Source organism: Condylura cristata, unplaced genomic scaffold, assembly GCF_000260355.1.
Source record: "Condylura cristata isolate star-nosed mole 26May11 unplaced genomic scaffold, ConCri1.0 scaffold00018, whole genome shotgun sequence".
Taxonomy (NCBI): domain Eukaryota; kingdom Metazoa; phylum Chordata; class Mammalia; order Eulipotyphla; family Talpidae; genus Condylura; species Condylura cristata.
The window spans coordinates 5,802,503-5,823,795 of NW_004567119.1; the positions used below are offsets into that span (position 1 = coordinate 5,802,503).

General features: G+C 39.8%; 1 protein-coding gene across 5 annotated transcripts in view; it reads right to left on the reverse strand.

Moving 5' to 3' along the window:
* INPP4B (inositol polyphosphate-4-phosphatase, type II, 105kDa) overlaps window positions 1–21,293 on the reverse strand; it is a 458,439-nt gene that overhangs the window by 313,592 nt on the left and 123,554 nt on the right. The window contains exon 2 of one of the 5 annotated variants that reach the window (XM_012726887.1): window positions 20,627–20,687. The exons of the other annotated variants lie outside the window; for them this stretch is intronic. The gene's annotated coding sequence lies outside the window, so the exon portion shown is untranslated. The remainder of the gene's footprint in view (window positions 1–20,626; window positions 20,688–21,293) is intronic. 5 annotated transcript variants of the gene reach the window in all.

The following is a 21,293-nucleotide window of genomic DNA, read 5'->3' on the forward strand; positions in this document are numbered from 1 at the left end:
ACAAAGTCAGTAAATGATGAAGATACTGATTTTAAAAAGGACCGTTTTCCAAAATCTGAGTTTATGTAAACATTACTTAAATCAATACACCTTTGTTCGCCATGCCCTAGCCTCGTTGTCCATTTGTGACTTATCTCATTTGACAAACAATGCAAAGCCTCACTTTCCTCACCTAACTCTTAACAGAATCATATAACGCCAAACCAACAAGCAATATGATATACCCAAATTATATTTATCTTGATACTCAATAAAAGCAATTTCCAGGCTAATATGTTTTTGTAACACTATCTCTGGAGAATTTACATCTTTAAAAAGTACAATAGAGAACCAAGGACACATTTGTTAATGATCAAAATCTCAAATTTACACAGGAGATTAATAACCTCTAAAGCTTCCAAACAGGCTCCTAATTCCACAAAATGTGTCATAGGGTTAATCTCTGCCTCAGCTAAAGTATAATTTATTCAACTGCTTTATTCACTAAACACAGGATAAATAAACCAGAGTCCAAGCTGTAAGTAATTATATTCACAAATAATGCTACACTTACAGAAGCAAACCCACATCTAAGTTACTGCTTTCCTTTCCAATTCATTGACTTCCTTAATATTATCCTAAAACCACAACTCTTTTCTAACAGTAGATTTCATATTCTCCAACCTGTACATTAACTGGCTCCAGTCATTGTACTAGAAACCTACAGCATGTTTTAGCACATTGCCAATTAGAAGGATAAAAGGCTTACTTCTAGTAGTAGGTTTGTACCCACTACCCATCCCAACATTACTTGAAAAAAAAAATGTCTAAATAAGCCTAAGTAACTGTCTACTGGCAGTTATGTGATCTGTGCCTTACTCGGCACAGGAAATGAAGAAGATATTTACAGAAACAAAAGCAATCATGACATAACCAGCTTGTTTTTAGCTTACCACTTTTTAAAAACTTTTCTTGGGAATTTCACAGGAATAAGTCGGCGTCCCTAAGATGCCAGCCCAAATAATAGAAGATGGCAATTCAGATCTGCCTGTTTGCAGCAATCCCCTCATTCTAAACTCCACTACCTACAAAGCACTGTGACACAGAAATTAGTGAAGAGAATGACAGCTGCCTGAGGAGCTGAAGATGCCCATGATTTTGTCAGAAAGTCAGCTGTCCTGACAAATGGGAAGTGGAAAGTCACTCTTCAGCTGGAATGAAATCGTAGTTATGCAAGGTACAAAACCTCCAGAGGTCTGCTATACAAAACACAGTGCATAGGTTTAGTGATACTACCTTGTACATTTAAACTAGTAAAAGGAATAGCACATGATTTCATGGTTTCTTTTTTTAACCACTAGAAAAAAAAGAAAGAAAAAGACATATATGGTGCTTCTATCTCCCTGTCTCTATGACTTTATAAGACAGATGGCTTAGTCATATTGACTGACCTGCCGCGCACCAGGGGGCTGATAGCTACTGTCGTCTAGAGCACAGACCCAGAGATGTGGAAATTGAAAATGCCTCCCACCCTCTGTGGAATATCCCAGTAACAAGATCTGAGCCACAATGAATTAACAAAGGCAACTTACAACCCATTTGTGGAGATAAGAACCGGAGAAAGGGGGACACTGGAGCAATCAGGAAACTTGAGCTACTAGAGGAAGAGAACTTCTAAAAATGAAAACAAGAGATTTGAGTGAAATTCAGCACACAAGCACACAGGGCATATGCAGAGGCCTCAGGCTGACGCACTTGTTCTATGAACTAAAGACTTCACTAAAAGAAATGAGGCGGTGACAGTTGCCACAAATAGCAAAATCAAGATTTGGAAGATCGAGGTATGTTCCAAAATAGTGAGCAAATCTATTAGGAGAATAGATACAAAGGAACTAGTATCCAAATAATAGACATGTCAGAGCAAACAGGACAGATGAGGTTAAGGCAACATGATAACTGAGAGAATTATCTCAAGGTGAAGAGAAACCTAAAGGACATTTTTTAATGAATCAACAAGTCTCAGACCTATTTCTAAGTCTGTGGAATTAAAATTTCCAAAGTCTAAAAACCAAGAAAATAATGTACAAGTTTTACAGATGCAAGAAAATAAAGTCAGACTGTATGAGATTTCTCAGATGAAGTTCCAGAAGCTACAAGACAGTGGCATACAATTTAGAGCTAGTGATAAGACAAACCTCACAATATTTGAATCCTTCCACCAGTCAAGACATCCATCACTCATCAGGGTGACAGAAAAGCGGTTGAGAACATGCAGCGACGAAGAACATCGCCCATCTACTGTATAGAGAGAAAGTGTATGGAAAATTCTTCAACCAAATAACCAGATCAGAACATTCTAGATGAAGGAAGATGAGTCAAGCAAATAGCAGCGAGTGGGCTTAAAGAGTTGTGTCACACACAGGCTTTGAGAGGAACTGAAGACTGCCGGTAATGGCTGTGGGGGAGGACAGCAGGGTAGTTTGAAGCAACATACAAAAAAATAATAATGTATATATATATATACATATATATATATATGTATATATATGTGTATATATATAGCCATTAGCTTTATTTTCTCCAGCCATAATCAACTTGAAAATAAAATGAAAAAAAATTTACCATTATTTATACACATCACAAATACTAAGTAATTTGATAAAAATGCCATGAGACATATATATGGAAAAATATATAATTACATAGGAAGTTATTGAACATTTAAAACATAAAGGAAAATCCTTAGGTGGGAAGACAATATCTAAAAACGACAATTTCTCACAAATTAGCACAGATATTTAGTGGAATTACAAATAGGATCTCAAGAGAACTTTAGCAGAATTAGATAAAGTAGTTTAGGATTTACAGGAGAAATAAGTTTCTAACAACAGCCAACAAAAGCATGTCATAGAACAATGAGGAGATAAGAAATTATTATAAAACTACTGTATTATTATAAAAACAATATGTACTGGTATAGAAATAAACAGATCAGTGGAATAAAAGGGACCTAGAAATGGTTGTTGTTATGTAGGATTGGTAGAAAAAGAATGTTATTAACTATGTGAACTAATTAAAATAATTATCTATCAAAAATATGCCTTATGTCTTTTTTATATAACAGCAAAGAAACAAATTCCAGATTAATTATGGTCTTCATTATAAACAAAACAAAACAAAAATAATGGAAGACAACATTATGGTCAGGGATAGGAGAATCTACAAAATTAGATTCCCATGATATATCTGCTTATATGAAAAATTTTTAGAGGTGAGCCCTTTGGCAGACAAATATTAGAAAAATATGTTTGGCAAGCAAATGGCAGGCCATAAATATAAAAGTATTAAAATTAATATAAAGAACTCAACAGACATATGGACAAAGGTCTGGGTAACAATTCACAGAGAAAAAAAATGTGTAAATATCCCGCTGGCAGGGGAAATGCAAATAAAGCACCTACCAGGTTTCCCTAAGTTAAACTGAGCTGTAATTTCAAATAATGGCAGAAATGAGGGAGAAAAATCCCTTATAGTACTTTTCTTGGAATGTAAAGAGTTGGTCTTTTTGAAAGCTTTGTAGCAATATCTCTCTGAATTATGAATACATTTACTTTTCTACCATGAAATCCCACTCCTGGGATTGGACTCAAGAGAACAAAAGTCCCAGTCTATTTACACTTACGTAAAGGACAATCATTGCTCTTCTGTTCATGTAACCAAAAATAGAGATGAGACAAAAAGCTTGTTTCATGAATGACCAGATAGAAGGGAATGGCTGAATGAATGATGATGCATCACACAATGGAATGTGATGCCGACATTAAAGCGAATGAACTCAAGATTTACCGGTTGAAATTGATTGAAGCATAATAGAATGTCACCTCAAACGAGCCAGTTTGGCCTAAGGATTATTTTGAGCTGACGGCTATAGAGAGAAAGCAAATATAAGAACAGCTCGCTTCCCTCCCCCATCTACCAGAAAGCAGACCACGCTTGCCCTTGTGAGGGTGCACCCCAACTTCCTATGCCAGGAAGGGGATATCTCCAGATTCCAGAAGCCCTCAGACACTAGTCAGCTGCTCCCACACATCAGCCAGATCTATAGTCAGTTTTACATATTTTTGTTTTCCCGCAATCTGCCACCCCTAAAATTCAAAGGCCTTTCCTGGTCTTGTCAATTCTCTATAAAATCATTATTATTTTTATTTTTTTGCAAAGATGCTACAATGCTACATAAGCCCAGGTCCCGGAGATCCCTTTGAGGCTCATCACTGGGATTTCTCCCTTACAAAGTGCGTAAACTATGTTTTCCTCTTGTTGACCTGTTTGTCAGTCTAATTTAGACCCCAAGCAATGAAACTAGATGAGGAAAATGTCTTTGTTGTCCCTATAACATGTGTGCTGTTGAGTCAGAAAAAACAAAGATACAACTCACTAATACTGTTGGAAATGAAATTATGATAGCACTTCTGAAATGCATATTCATGAACGAGAAATTTCACTCTCAGGAATTCAGCTCAAAGAAATGAGAGCACCACTATATGAAAAATATATTTAAAAATTATAGCATGTATGTATATCAGAAAATTATCAAAATATTAAAAAAATAGTAAAAGAAAACTATGTGAATGTATATAATAAAGAATATAGTCAATAGCTTAACACATATTCAGAAATGGTGGGGGGAGAGCTAAAAAAGAAAAGGACGATACAGAAAAAAAGTAAAATAATCATTTGAAATATAACTGACTACAAATATACATGTAAATGGTGACAAGTTACAAAATGCTTATGGCATTATAGTGTGAAATAAAATCAAAACACAGAATAATAAATATGAGGACACCACCAAGAGTTAGCAAGTTTACAAGGCGATTAGTATGGTGATTTGTGTTGAAGACAAAATAAAGAGTAGGAAAAAGGACTACTCAAAAGTTGGAAATGCAGGCCCTCCCTGCTGGCGCAACCCGTTAGGACGCAGCAAGCAGGCTGCAGCCGCTTCGTGCCAGTTCAATCCCCTGCACCAGGGGTGACCCACAGGGCACAGCAGACCTCTCCTGACCTGCCCGCTGCTCTCCTCAGTAATGTACTTTGTTGATCTGCCTGTTCAATCCCCACTCTGTCTCTGGTGAAGCCTCTCACCACCCTGCAACTCTGGCTCAAACCCCAGTTCTGTATGAATTTTAAAAAAAAATCTTTAAAAAAAAATTGAAAATGCTACTAATGTAAAAATTACCTGTGCCAATGTAACTTCTGAAAAGTGAAACTGTTTTTCACCATTGTCTTTAAAGTGCTTTCCTTGGCAACCAGGAAAGTTCTTTCAGGTGTATCTAGCAAATGGCAGGGTTCAGAGAGGCCATGCCTTGACACTGCGAGTCTTGCTCACTTTTCCAAAGTCAGAATTCCCTTACCTGCAACGATGTCGCTGAGCTGCTGTGCAGTGTCCCATGCATATTAAGTGCTCAAAAAATATTGGCTATTAATATTAGCATTCTGAAAACAGTTTCTGAAAATAGTAGCATTCTTATTTATAGCTTGCAAATCAGTCAGATTTGGGTTCTGATTAGACAATAGGAGAAGGACAAAGCAAGATGATTGGAGGCTCAAGGGTATATGATTTGGAGTCTTGCTGTAACCCAGGTCTCAAATGGGTAGCAAAGGAGTTAGAACCTCTTACGGTGCACTCAGGAGCCTCAAGCCGCCTTCTCCTACTCGCTCAGACATCCCAACAGTCCCTGCATATCTACTCAAGATGATCTACTAGGATCAAATAGTGGAGATGCTGAGTCACACTGTGTGATAACCTACCATGCACCAGGCCCTGGGCGATAAAGTCATACTGAGAAGTCTGCTATTTCTTCCATTTTGCAATAAAGGAACTAACAGTCCCATCATTTAGAGAATGACAATATTTGGATGTTAGACATGCCTAGTTCCAAGCCCCAGACTTATCCCAATACAGTGTTGGCATCAAGGTGTGTAAGTAAGTGCTCTTGAGGTGATCATGTACAAATTTCAATGTAGCAGCATATGTAATGGGAGGTTTCAGTTGCTTTTAGTCTTGGCTGAGGTCCTAACACTGAGGCCAGCAGGTGATAAATGTTCTCACGTGCATCCTATACTAGAGAAGTGGTCGACACAGTGACCAGACCCTTGGGGTAATTAAGCCACCCCTCCCTTCTTTCCTTGCCATCTCTGCCCTGTCTAGATACAATTGATTAGGTAATGGGGGCTTTTAGAAAGCGAATTAGTCTGGAAGAATGGAGGGTGTGGTTTTCACCTTCCCACTTCCAGCTATGCTCACGAAGCCTCTCAGTACAGAGAGGATTGTGGCATCCACACACAGGGCATCGTGCCAAATCACAGGCACCAGAAAGCAGAGTACTCGGCCCCATATTTCTTTTTTCCAGTCCCACCCCAACCTTGGCATACCCATAAATTGCAGAGACTTGGTGGAAGGAAGGAGCATAAGAGTAAAACGGAGGAGCTGAGGGAAACGTCAATAACCCCTGTAGCATGCCTCACCCACTGTTGGTCTGGGAGTTGTACTGCAGGACAGCTCTGCGAAGACAGGAGGTGATTTCATTGGGGTGGAGGTGAAAGCACCCCCAGACAACATACTTTTCACCTCAGAAAATGACAGCTCTAATAACGAACAACTTTTCTACTGCCATTACTTGAAAAGATCTAGGAGTTCTTGAAGATATTCCCCAAGTAGAGAAGGTTGGTATTGGAGGGTGGTGATAGGAGAAAGAGTAAAGCTATATTCTGATGATCCCTTCATGCCGGGTGACATAAGACACGATTCCTTCACCCCTCTGCTTTGGCTGATATCGTTCATCCACGTTCCTCTCCTGAAATTCTGCCCAGCATTCTCGTGTCACCTTCCCTGACCCACTTTCCATAATGGCTTTCATAATGTCTCCAGAGAGATGAAGCTTTTCTTCCACGCTCCCTGATGCCTTCTATCCCATCAATCATACAGTCCCATGGCCACAAGTAGAGTTGGTCTCTCCCAGATCAATGAGCTTCTTCAGGACAAGGATCTTCTCTCTTTATCCCCAGTGTCTTGCTTATGCTAAATGCACAGGACTAGCTGATTAAATTGCTGTGGAACGAATCAATCACTGAAATCAGTCACAGATCCAGGACCTTGAGAGAGCTGTTGTGCCCAATCCTTCCTGAGGATAAATCCAGAAAACAACCCCCCAGCTAGCAAAACAGTTTCTGCTTCTCTGTGGACTACACCAAGTAAGTTTTAAGGTAACTTGGACAAAGCTCAGACCCCATAAAGATAGGGGTCATCTGTGTACAAAGCTCCTATTATGTGGCTCCTTCTATGTGCCAGGTCCTGGGTCTAAAAGAAACAGAAGAGCACATGTCCTGTTCATAATTGCAACTATAATAATGTTCGCAATTATTTCAAATGACTCTCCATTTGGAGAGATGTATGATTGTCCTTTGCTGGTAGCTTAAACACATGGGACTCTCATAAGATGAAGATATGGAGACTGAAATGGCCATAGACTGAGGGCAAGGAAGCAGGCCATGCCCTTGCCTCAGACCCTTCCACACACCTCCTTGCTGATGTGTGACTGTTGCATAATTTCCAGTCTAACCACCGACTTAATCAGAGTACATCCAGATTCACCCCAAGGGTACAAGCAGTCATCACCCTGCCCAAGAAGGCCTTAACATTCCCCTTAGCGTGACTAACCTCCAGACAGTTCTCTTTCTATCTATGGCCCCAGAGCCCCTTTCACTTAGAGCATTTACTTTAGAAAACTTGCAACTGGTGTAATTTCTCTGTTCCTTTGATATGTAAGTCTTCTCCCAACCTCTTGCCACTGTTACAACCCAGTACCGGGTTCTCAAGCACATGGGGCGATAGGTGGGCATCCTTTTGAAATACAATCACTAAGACAGATAGATACCTATCTCCTAGATTTGTGAGAAGGTAGAAGCCTACGGTTCATAAGCACCAACAAGCAGCATAGGTGACTAAATCACACTGCACCTGTGCCAGCCTCCATGCCAGCGGCTTCCAGTACTTGTCTACTAGTTCACCACAGAGCTTAAAATCTCTTCTGTCTTTTATCACAGCAGGGTTCAATCTACTGCAGTAGTCCTGATTAAAGTCTTCCTTGCCTGTTGAACTTGGCCCACTGCAATTTTTCTTTGACAATCATAACACAGTGTTGGCAACAGTGATAAGTACACAATGATCCAAGAAAATTACATCACACTATAAACCAGAGGTTCTCAATCAAAAGGGTCATGTGGGAAAATCTAGAAAAATTCTTGGTTGTCACACCTGGGGAGGGTTTGCTACTGGCATGTAGCGGGTAGAGATTAGGCGTGCTGATCAACACTTTACAGGCAGTTCCTCACCACAAAGAATACTCAAGTGCAAATGTTAACAAAGCATGGTTGAGAGCTCTTGTAGAAACAACCAGACTCTAAAGGCACTCTCTGGAGGGCTCAGCCCATGCAGGGAAATTTGGTGGTGCCAAAAGCCTGCACCAGAATAGGTAAGAGTTCATAAAAATTACAAAGGTGGACAACAGCTGAGAAGAAATGCTAAGTAGCGGTTGAAGGGCATATCATTGAGAAACATGAGTAGACAATAAAACAGAAGATTGGATTATCACTTTAGCACTGTAGGAGTCCGTATTTTGTGCCGGAGTATGGGGTGGTGGGGAGGATAGGTTCTGATGCTCCCTGACCCTGGCACAGTGAACCAGTTACTCACGCTCAGGTGTGGTTTTCTGCTGGGTGTAAGAGAGACCCTTCTGGGGGTATCCGGCCTCAGCAGGATGCTGTAAGATTCAACAACGTGATGCATGGTCACTGCCCAGCCTGAGGTCTGAGTCATAGTCAACCCTTGGTGGTTGACGATTTTAAAGCCAAAATAAGAAAATTGGGGGAGAAAGGAATCCCAGACTTGATCTCTTCATAAATAAGTGACATTTTATTGAATTCTAACTTTATCATTTAATATCTTGAGACCAAGATAATGCTTCTAATACCATCATTTTTATGAGAATTTAAGATCCAGATAATCCAATTTGTTGGCTTGCTGAGTCACTCTGGACTCATAATCACCTGAAGGAATTTCCTAGTAAGAATGTAATTAGATGTTTAATTAGTCTATATAGGCTAATGAACTGCCACTCTGCCATAATCTCCTTAGAGGTGCATCTCAGTCCATTTACATGCACAATAATAATGATGATTAATTCACCACCCCACCGACCAAAAAAAAATGGCTCCTCAATTTGCCTGTAGCTCCCTTGAAGTAAACCTTAAGTCTTGGCAGCTAGCAAGTTAACATGAACAGGTTTTCTGATTTCCTTTTCATTTACTCAAAAAACAGTTATGGTGATAATAAAAAAAATACATTTAATTCACTTGTGCCACATTGATCTTGTTTTATTTGCCAAACACACAATATGAAAATTAAACATCTTCCCATCTTCCCTTTTTTCTTTTGTACACAGCTCAAAAACCCATATTAGGAAAAACTATCTTAAAGGGGTTGCAGGTATTTTTGCTATAGATGAATTTTATTTTGGACTGGAAGGCTATGGTGTATTCTCATCAACAGCACAGAATAATAGACCTAAGATATGACACCTTATTTTCATTTGTCTCACATTTCCAGCTTCCATTATTTATATTGCATCAGGCTTTCTTGGCAATATGCTTAAGATTATCTGAGTTTTCTCAAGAGCCATATTTTAAATTTGAAAACTGCATTAGTTTATGAGAAGTAAAAGCATAAACTCCCTTAACTCTCCACTCAATAATTTACTACTAAATCAATATATAAAGAATGTTTTTAAACCACCAAACTAAAGGAAACCTAAAGCCCATAAACAATGGCTATGTTACCCAAAAGTTTTCTTAAACTGATTTTTCCTTCAGATTGACTCGACAGTTCCAGAGTAAAAGGGACTTGGGTCCTGGATATCTGAAGAAATGAAGGCGATCTGGCTTCATTCTCTATTTCCACATAAAGCAGAGCTGCATTAAAATTTCCAAATGCCCGGCCTCTTTATGAGTTCCAGGGGATACCTTTTGGCTAGTTCAATATGCTGTTCCCCCTTTAACTTTTTCATGTGTTCATTTTTTAACATTACCCTAAAATTTTGAGCCAAAGAATAAAATGTGCAAGGGCTAGATCTCTGTAATGTGATTTTTAAAAGGGACCGTGAAATGTAATGTCACAGGAATACAGATAAGGACGTAATGCTAACAATAACTTTAAAAAAGGAATTATTAAGAGTGACAAAGGCTCAGAATTTCCCTCTTCCACAACCCTAACACAATAGAAAATGAGCTGTTTGACTTTTCCGCTAAAGAGGAAAACTTTTCCTATAAATCTATGGACACTGTTTGAAAGGACCATTTTGCAAATCAGTTAGTAGCAGCTGGAGATCCTAGCTAACAAAAGTCAGGCTGCTGGTTCAGAAAACAGTACCATGGTCTAAGTAGGTAAGTGTGTTCACGGAGTAAATCAGCAGTGCTCAGCCCTGGTGGCATAGCAGTACTGCCTGGAGGTTCTGCACACCCAGGGCCGGCAGCCACAGGTCAACTGAGTCAGAATATCTACACTGAGCACCCAGAACTGGGGGCAATCAATGTGCCCCAGGTGACTCCAACATGCAGTACAGGTTAAGAATGTAAGCTTTACAGTACTGGAAGGTTCCAGAACAATTGCCACTAAAGTATAATGTTAAAGAAATTGTGTGGATTTATTTTCATATTTGAAAAGTATAACTGGTTAGGGTCGAAGACTATCTCAAGATCCAGAACTTTGCATTTGAAATAGAACTCAAAAACTCAGATAGCTGTGTCCCCTACCCACACAAGGGCAGAAATTCAGAGAAAGATGGTAAAGAAACTTCACAATCCTCCCTAGAAACCCAGGACACTTCCACTGGAAGTAAAGAAGGGTAAGGAAAGAGGGCTAATCGTGTCCAGAAGCCTCCAATGTTTCCACTATTAAAACAAAACTTGAAAACCAGTCTCGAGCCTTTGTAAACTAGTATCACTTAACAAATGCTAGTTTTTAATGTTATTACTGTGTTTGTTGGTTCCTGTGAAAATTTCAATATTTGTTTCCATGGGAAATTGCTTAATTAGATAATAAATCTCAAGAAAAGGCGCTGCCTTAATTTAAAGATTCATTTTCATCTCTACCATTCTGTGCAATAAGCACACTGAAAATGCTTTCTAAAGGAATTCCTAGAGGGATTCATTTAGTGAAGGGAGCAGGAGCAGTTGACAAAACCTTCCATCCCAAAGTTAATATACCCAGAGTCAGCCCAGTCAGTTATCATCCGCAGTAAAGAAATGCGCCACACTACCCATTCACTCTGGGGTATTCCAGGAACTCTTCCTGATCTCTGTTTGTGGGAAGCAAGGGCTCGAAGGACCTCAGCTCAGTTGCTGCCACCTGAATATTTAATCCCAGGTTATAGCCAAACACAAAAAGAATATTGGAAAATAACAACAGCAAGCCAACTTAACTCAATGCACATTTTCTGTCTGAAAAAGAAGCGATTTCAGGATACTAGATGGAGCTTAAGTAAATAATAATAGCAACAGTGTGTAATGCTTTGATGTGCCAGTCACTGATTGAAGCATTTTACGCACATTAATTTATTCTCCCAACAACCGTGGGCTCAGCATCATGATTATCCCCTTTGACAAATGAAGCTCAGAAAGAGTAAACCATCTGTCTAAAGATAGTGTTGGAACAGAATTCAAAACCACACAGTAGTTTCTAGAAACAACCACACCATGCTGTAGCTTTTAGGTGCAGAAAAGTTGTGTGAAAGAGGATCTATCTTGATCTGAGTTCTGCCAACGTAAGTATGCCTTTGTGTTTGTGACATCCCCTTCCCTTCCCCCCTGCGAATCTGACTCTGCGCTTCTCTTCCTTACTTGTGAGCTACCTGAGGGCTTCCAGTTGGGTTTGGCACCAGCGGGAGATTTAAGGTGGGGCATGTGGGGGAGGGCGTGTGGTCAGGGTATTGGTTTTCCTGCTTCTCCATCAGGCCAGTGCTGCCCCACTGAATCCCAGGAGAGAACCCAGCTCCTGCAGGTCACACACTTTACTCTTCCTCTCCCTTCCTGGGCCCCCAGATACAGGGCGGCCAACAGCTCTTTCCTTAGCTCACTAGGACACTGAATGATATTTGTTGCTTTCCCTAAACTCTGGCAGCAACATTGTAAACATTCTTTTATTAAACTTTCCTCAAGTTCCCCCCCCTTTGAGGAATATGAGCAGGGAACTGGTTTCTCCATCCAAATCCAACATGACTGGACAGAAAACAATGTCCAATAGCCCTGTGGACCTTCTAGCTTCCATCCCTGGACAACAGGCCAGGAGATAAACTGCAGGCTCAGTCTATGAGCTGCACCACTCCTATCATGCAACAAAAGTTGTATCTTCATGCTCCTGCATGAAAATTATTTCTCCAGCTTCTTGGTCTTCATAAAAGATCAGGAACTGAGTTCTACAGAGAACAGTATTTTTATTCTAAAAATAGTCATGGCGCTATTAAAGCATCCTGAGTGTCAGGAACTGGACAATAGCATGTCTATCCATACTGACTGTGGGTCTCCAGAGTTGAATGACCTTGATCAGGCATCATAAATCAGCAGACTAATGAAATACAAAAATGTCTGATATGATGCAGCTGATAATACTAGACAGTTGGCTTCCTGGAACCAGGTAGTAAAATATATCCAGGAAATGTGATCCCATGATGCACAAGAACCAGGTGCATCCGTATCTCCCCTTGATCCTAACTCATCAGGAACAATGCCTGCTTGTGAATAGGCTTGGTTTCCAACAAAGGCAGTAAGCATCTGAACTGACCTTAACAGCACTTCTGTTAAACATCTCAAATTGATCTTGACATTTACTTAAGAGCCCACTCTGTGGCAAGACTGGAGGTTGTTTCCATGGAAAGGGACGCAAAAACAACACAGAAAGCCATCACTGAGAAAAACAAAGATTTTAACCTCCCACACCTCCCCCTTAATCTGTTTTAACAGAACTGATAACTCATAATTTTGCCATTCCTGGCTTTCATGTTGCAAGTCCAACCTCATAGTCACAATTTACATGGTTTGGTTAGGAAGATGCATTTCCTTTTGCCTTGACTTAGTGTTTGCAAAGTTAAATGCATGTAGAGGCAAGTTACTGTCTTTGCTTACAAATCTCACTTTTTCATCATCAAAATGTGGCATGTAGGTCTTAAAGCCAGTGAGCATGTGCAATTATCAGTGAAAGAGACAAAAATAACCTCTCTCTAAATTACAGTTTCACGCAACAATGGTTAGAGAGGGACTCATAACTCACAGACCTACTTCAGCAATGAGGTTTGAGACATCTGGGGCACTGTGAGACAGGCAGGAGGCAAAGACCATGATCAAAAGATAAGACAGAAACCCTGGGTCTTACACTTTGGATTCCAGCTCTGCTAACATCTGGGTGAGAGAGAAGGGGTCCCTCACTATGAAACAGTGATTATCTGCATGACCTGGCTTGTGGAGACACAAGTGGTTAAATGCACAAACAGTAATATCAAAGACCCTTGTGTTCCATCACCTCTTAGAAATTAGGAATTATTTTAAGGGTCTAAGGCACTCATGTGCTAAAACAATGTCAATCTATGGATTTCCTTTCAAGTCACACATGCTCTACTTCTCCTCCCCATCTGTAGTAACCACCCTCCAAGGTGGTCTCCAGCAATCATCTCTGTCTCTAGGTATTCACACACATGGCTCACTCCCATACCAATCAGGACATATGCTGCAGAAATAACGGTGTGCAGCTTTCAAGGTTAGCTCATAAAAGCTGTTGTGGCTTCTGCTTTGCTCTGTATCACTCACTAAAGGAGAGGCCAGTTATGGCGGGAAGAGGACACTCATGGCTTAATGGGATGGTAAACTGATGAGGAACTAAGACCCCCACAGAGAGCCAGCAACAGCCACAGTCCTGTGATCCCATCACCTTGGAGCACATCTTCATGCCTCACTCAAGTCTCCAGATGAAAGCAAGTCCAGCTATATGTGGACTAACCTCACGAGACATCCCAACCCAAATCCCCACCTACGGTCTCCACAATTCTGGATCCAAAGAGACTGAAATGATTAATATTTGATGGTGTATGTCATAAAGGTTGAGGAAGAGGTAATTTCCCACATAGCATTAGATGACTAAAATACTCTTTATTTGATTTCTTACTCTATGTAGGATTTGACACACACCATCTTTAAAGCAAGCTTTCCACAGAAAAGAATAGCAAAAGATCAAGGAAAAACAGGAGGCATGCATACTTTGATGAAGAGACAAATGTGAAAGAATGAATGATCTAAAATATGCATAGTTGTACCTATACAAACAATAAAAGTCCATATGAAAGACATCCTGATTCAAGGAATTATGTACAAAATTAAATAACAGATATTTGATCTCCATAATGTGTATTTTTCCAATATGTTTGTAACAAAGTAGATGACTCCATTGTCTTACAGTCAGTTGAGTGTAATACTGGTGAGATCATTTTATTACCCTGACAACTATGAGTAGCAAGTTAATGTCCTGCTATTAACTCCTGTTAACTGCCGGAATTGAGTCATAATCTCTTAGCTGATAGTGACATGAGTGAGTTAAGCTGTTGAGCAGGACATCTGGCAACGGCTAGCAGCATGCTTAAACCAAGTATGAACTTCTTCAGCTGCAGAAAAATTGTAAACAACTATTAATTGTAGCTTTACTATGAATCATGATGACATTGTACAATGTGCTAAAGTACCACTCACCATCAGAAGCACACAAAACTGGTCACACATGCTTCCATAAAATCAATCTATTATTCATATTTCAGGTCAATATTAAAATACAGAAAAATTAGAGATCAATAAACATTTACTTTTACACCACTATTTTTACACAACTAAAATCATTTGTCTTAAAATTGAAAAATCACTTGTCTTAGTACTTGGGAGTCTCTCCAGAATTTTTTTAGTAAAACCAGTCAAAGACTGTTTCTATCATTAAAGTCCGACTTAGCAACAGACCTGAAAACACAGATAACTTTTGTAGTACTCATAAGAGTTTCTCATAGAAAAATCAAGATTCTAAATTAACCTAAATAATATAACAGGTATAGAATTATACTTCAAATGAGATTTTACTCACACAAATTTGGTTTGTGCAAAGGGTACTTTTCTTTTTGCACAAGTCCACAAAACAATTTTTTAAGCTTTATGAATTACATCAATCTAAAAAATTCAGAAAAGAACGAGATTCAGATATCTTATCCTTAAACAAGTCAATTTTTTTCCAAATTAAAACCATATAAAGGCTAATGGCGATGGAGTGAGAATCACCAAGTGCAAATTATTATTACATTGATCTCTGTTCTTGGATATTGCTTTTATTGATCTACAAAATTGCAGTCAAGGTCCACTTTTCTTACTTGCCACCCTAACTTTACACTGAGCATAATTATCCATACTTTTATTTCTCAGAATAATCAAACCAATCATCAAAGCTTTATCTGTAGGCCCACTGTATGCCAAGCTAAAAGGAACAGGACTTAGGTCCTGACATCAAGGAGATGGAAAATATAACCAGAGAAATGAAGCTAGATTACATGAAACAATTAGGGAAAATTAAGTGCTATGATGTATAACAGCATTTCCCAAAAGACCCATGAGATGTTATTAGATGTTTTATTAAAAAAAAAAAAAAAAAAAAAGAAAAAGAAAGAAAGAAAAGCTTCCATGGTCAAGGAGTTTAGGAAATATTTCATAAGACATTACCCTCTTGGCAATTCACAATGTCCATTAGCATATTAATCACTGAAAAGTTTTGCAGCAGAGGAAAATGTTTTACTTTCATTAACCCAAAATACTAAAAATTCTTCTAAATGTCCTCATTTCAAACATGAAAATCTTCATAAATGAGAAGAAAAACATAAGTATTTGGCACACATTAATTTAACAGGCATTAGTATTTTGCCATATTTGGTTCAGTTTTGAATCTCAATGATAATAAAATACTAACTGTGCCATTAAAGTCACCTTCATTTCTTTTTTCCTTCCTCTTTCCCCAGAAATTACCATCATCCTAAATTTTTTCTTGTCCATACATTTACTTTTGACTCAAACATTTGTATCTATAAATTACAGGATTTCTGTGTTTTTAGTTTACAAAAGTTGTATCATTTTTTATTTGTGTTTTACTAATTGTATTCAACATGATTATACTTACGAGGTAGAACAATGACAATATGCATAGATTTATTTCACCTATATTAACTGAGGAATTATGTTGTTTTTACAAATAGATCACAGAAGTCAATTGCCATTGGTCTCCTGCTATAAACACTGCGAGAACATCCCTGCATGTGCACCTTGGCTAGCTACATCCTTGGGTGGAGAGACTTCCTAGAGGATATGTCCAGAATTAAAATTAACACATCGATATTTACAGTATTATCTTGAGTGACTATTTCAAACTAGTTAAAATAATTAAACTAAGTTACACAACAGCCAATACTCCAGGAAATCACCATTTCCGCAGACACAAGACATCATTTGATGTTAATTGGACGGGTCTGAACTTATCATGTGCCAGTATACACTATTAATGTACCTTATTTCTTTCGAAATCTGAACATAGCTTCACAAACATATTGGCCACCTGACTTTATTTTGTAAATTGTGAAGATTTGTGGAGATAACGATTTCCCATATGAATGCTTTGTTCAAATTCACGGCAAATAACTTTCCTGGTTCATGGTTTAACTTTCATGCCGTTGATCATTACTAATGTAGTATTTTGATGCATTTTTATGTTTTTCCCTATTACAAAGTTTGAACTTTGGTGTCTGATGTTTTAAAATGTCAACTTTATTTTTTACATTTAGGATTTCCTTCTATCTGCTATTTATTTGTATACCATGTCATACAGGTATTTAGTTGACCTGTTGGCCTTTCTTAATTAGTCCATCTATCCCTTCTGTGCTGACTGTGATGGCACCTCATCATCATCGGCTGTCTTTGCCACAGAGCATTAGCAGTCACAAGAATGGAGAGTTGGTCGTTATGGCAGTGACCTGGTGGTGTGTGAGGCACTTCATGAAAGAAGTGTCCTCCAGGAGGGTCTCAGGACTGAGTGGGCAAGTAAGGATGCAGGTTTGGGGTCAGATGAACCTTCTTTTCTATCCTTTCTGTAATACTGACCGTGAATTCATCTTGCTGCAAATGAACTTCTTGGCATATAATTATACTATTTAATTCATAGTATTAGACTATCTAATAGTATTGTTTCATGAACTACTATATGTGAAAGTGGGAACCAAATTGTGCTGTATATAGAAGGTGTTCAAAGAAGTTAGAGGGCCATAGCTGCAGCTCCTGTGTTTGTTATAACAGAAGTGGGGTGTAGCAGTGTCAGTCTAGCTTAGTAGTTTTGTGTTTGAAAAGCTAAAACAAATCTGAAATTCCTAGGGCAGGAAAGACACCATCAGACCCATCTGACTCTAAAGGGAAGGAGAGAGGGTCTGGAGGACAAGCTGCAAGGAGGGCGGGCAGGGACAGGACAAAGTGTGGGTCCAGCAGCAGCAAAGCCCAGAGAGCTTGTTAGAAATGCAAATTTGGGGCCCCAGACTCACAGACTCCACCTGGCAGATACCTGACGCGTGGCCCACATATGTGTTGTCACCTTCCCTCCACGGGACACTGATGCAGACTTGGGTTTGAGAGCCACCACCTGGACCACGAGGAAAAAGTGATAGTGAGGAGCCAGGTGGAGCCAGGGTATGAGGAATTGTCAGAGCAGAAGATGTAGATTGCTCACAGAAAAGGCTGAAATTCTCCTTTTCTGATGCCTTCACTTGCTTCCAGTTATTGTTTTTATTTTATTGAATGACTTCCCAGTCTCAGAATCATTTCTCAGCTTTGAAGTTCTCCTTCAATCCACCTACTCACCAAGGCAATGCCAAGTTTGCAGCCCTTAATCACTCCTGTGCTCCCCACAGTCTCCCTCCTGCATTGTTCTCTTGCATTCAGCTTGGAGGCTCCTCAGGGAAGGCAATTTGTCTGGCACAATTTGATCTAACATTAAATACCATGTACATTTACAGAGCTTTATAAATAATGACTGAGGGTAGCAATAGCCTAGAACCTAGCTTTTAATAGTCAGAATCTCAGGCCATAAAATATAGAACACATATCAATTCTTGTATATCTTGGACCCCATGTCACCCCCTCCCAAGATAGAATTCTGCAAAGAAAATGCTGCTACCTGTACTGTTTAACAACATGTTTATTTTCAAAACTAATTTCAGTTGTATTCAAGAGGTATAAATGCATAAAATGTCACCAGTCCCAGAGAACAGGTTTCCATCTTCAGATTTCTTTACTGTGTTTTTTAGAGGTTTATGGACTCTTTGGTAGAAAGCAAGGTAGGGGAAGAGTGTGAGATCTCATTACAATACTTACCAGAATCCTGACCAGTGTGTCTATTTTGACCATAGCAAGCATCAAGTCGAGCTGCTGCAAGGGTCTAGCCTGCGGACGACTGAGCTAAGTGAATCTACCATCTGCTCCGGGCGGGGTGCACAGGGGAGGCTGCTGGCATGTCAGGCTTTTGTTGACTGCTTCCTAGCATCTTGGAATCCTGTCTCACACAATAAACGACTTCCCAATCTCAGAGACTTGGAACATGCCTCTCCTCTCATTTAGACCCACTCATTCAGGTGTGTTTTTCCTTTTGCTTGATCATTTGTAGGTCGCCTTATCTACATGCATGCATGTAGGCTTAACGTCTGTAAACTAAAAGTAGGCCAATACACTGTATGTTTTACCATCACCTTATATGTCAGATTTAACATGATAGGCTGAGTTAATCTAAAGTGAAAGCACTTTAATTGTTTAAGCATTTTGGGTAGTTGGAGACTTCTGTCCTTGTGATATAAAATCATGATTTTTCACAATAAATTCAATTTACTGGGGTGTTTAGTTTATCCACCACCATAACCAGAAGCTTGAAAGCCAGCTATAAGATTGAAATCACCCATTAATATTGTTAAAGAAAATTTAAAATATCACCCATACAAATCTCAGTTGCATAGAAAAAATAAAAACACAGAATTGCCAGCAATGATTTTATCTTGGTGGAAAGATAATGCAGTCTTTTTATTTATACATATTTATTTTCTAAATTCCCTATTGTAAGGAAGTGTTATTTCTATTCATTACAGTACCAATGGTAATAGTAGTAAAGTCAAATGAAATATGTACTTGGAAATATTTATGAATCTTATTCAAACTTCCATGAACAACCTATACAATAACAAACACACCAGAAATCATATTAACAATGTCTTTCTTGGAAATTAAACAACAGAATTCGGACAGCAGCAGCAGCAGCAGCAAGTGAGTCACAGCCGTTTACTTGACACGTGTGACCTCAGGCCAGAGGACCCTGAGCACTAGGCGACACCATGGCCCAGCCCCGAACAGAGAGACAGTGAACTCCATAGGGCAGACGTCAAGACTTTATGAAAACACTTTGCTATTTTTAACTAAGAAATCGAGCACTGCTTTCTCTTACGGCGACTGTATCCTCACAGATATCCTAGACCGAACAAATTCACAATTCTTCTGCGACAAGAACCACAGCTCCAGACCAGCAGTTCTGAGGTGTGAGTCTCCGATACCCGAAGGTCCCAGCAGCCTTTCAGGAGGTCCGGGAGGTCAAAGCAATTCTCACTCCATTATTTGTTTTCCTTGTTATTGGCCTTTTTCACTGCGTTGGCACCTGTCCTTTCTCACTGCAGTGGCATTTACAATGACAGTGCAAACACAGTGGTGGGTAAAATCACTGACACTTAGCAAAAATCAAAGCAGCAGCAGCAAACTGTCCTAACAGTCCTCACTACCTCACCACCGTGCACCAAAACGCCAGATGCACTTTGATGAAGCAGCAAAAATTCGTTAAGTCTTGGCACTTAAGGACACATCCTACTAGTGTGACAAAAATTGAAAGTATGCATGGAGCACATTGACTACATAATGTAGTGAGTGGTATTACTTAACTATTCTTGTGAAGAAATCGTGCCAAACCTAGCAGCTTATAACAGCGCACACGCACCACCAGTTTCTGCGGTCAGAAGCACACTCAGCAGGGCCCCCTGGCTCGGGTTTCCCACAACGTTTTGGCGATGGTGCCAGCTGGAGCCACAGACATCTCAAGGTCCAAGTGCCTAGGGATCCACTTGCACTTCATGCCTGTGGCTGTTGGTAGGACAGGATTCAGCTACAGGTTGAAGGCCACCACAGGTCACCCCACAGGAGCAAACCCCCAGTAGAGCCAGGGAAAGCAGCCCAACAAGGTGGAAGTCAGTCTTTTCCCATCACAGAGGTGACACTTCTTCATTTTGGCCCTATTTAACTTGTTTCAAGCAAGTCACTACGCCCAGCCCACTTCAAGGGGAGGGAGTTACTCAAGCGTGGCGGTTCCCAGGGACCGGGAGATTTGGAGCAAAGTCTGAAGCAGCTGCCCGTGCCCATCGTTTCTGGAAGAAGGCCTCATGTAACGATGAGTACATACCTTTCTGTTAAACGCCCCGTTTGCTGTGAAGATCACGAGCAGGTTATCCAGGCTTTTTTCTCTAAGGAACAAAGAGAGTTTTGAAATGTCCAGGAATTATTGGTATTCACTACTCCAAAGAGTTTGAGCATTTAAATCAATGTTGGAATTCTGGAAAATCTGTATCTGTTGACAGTCTTAGCAGTGTGTCCATCCACTAAGTCTTTTCTGGAGATCCTGGTGTTGACAGTAAAGAAGCTTGCTTTTAATATGGTAGGAGGCAAAGCACTGACGCTTTGGAGAGCTGTGTGGAACTCAGTGAGCCAATTCTTTTCAAATGGCCTGAGGATGCTTTCATGGTCCTTGCAAATGTTCTCTTCAAAGGACAAGATGGACCCATGGACCTCTAACCTATGAAAAGTTCATGAATGTGACTTCAGATTTCATGCTGTAACTAACCTCAAAGCAAACTGCTATGTGCAACCTCCAAATAGCACTGATGAGGAAGGCTCATAAATACCGGCAAGTCCTTCTCCATTTTCACCGAGCAGCCAAATGTCTGCTGGTGATGGGGATGTTTTCGGCAACTGCGTGGCTGAACATGTGTGAACACCATGGAGTGTCACGACCGACACCTACGTGGTACTGTCTACTCCAAGCCTCAGCGGCGTAGCCCACTGGCCCACTT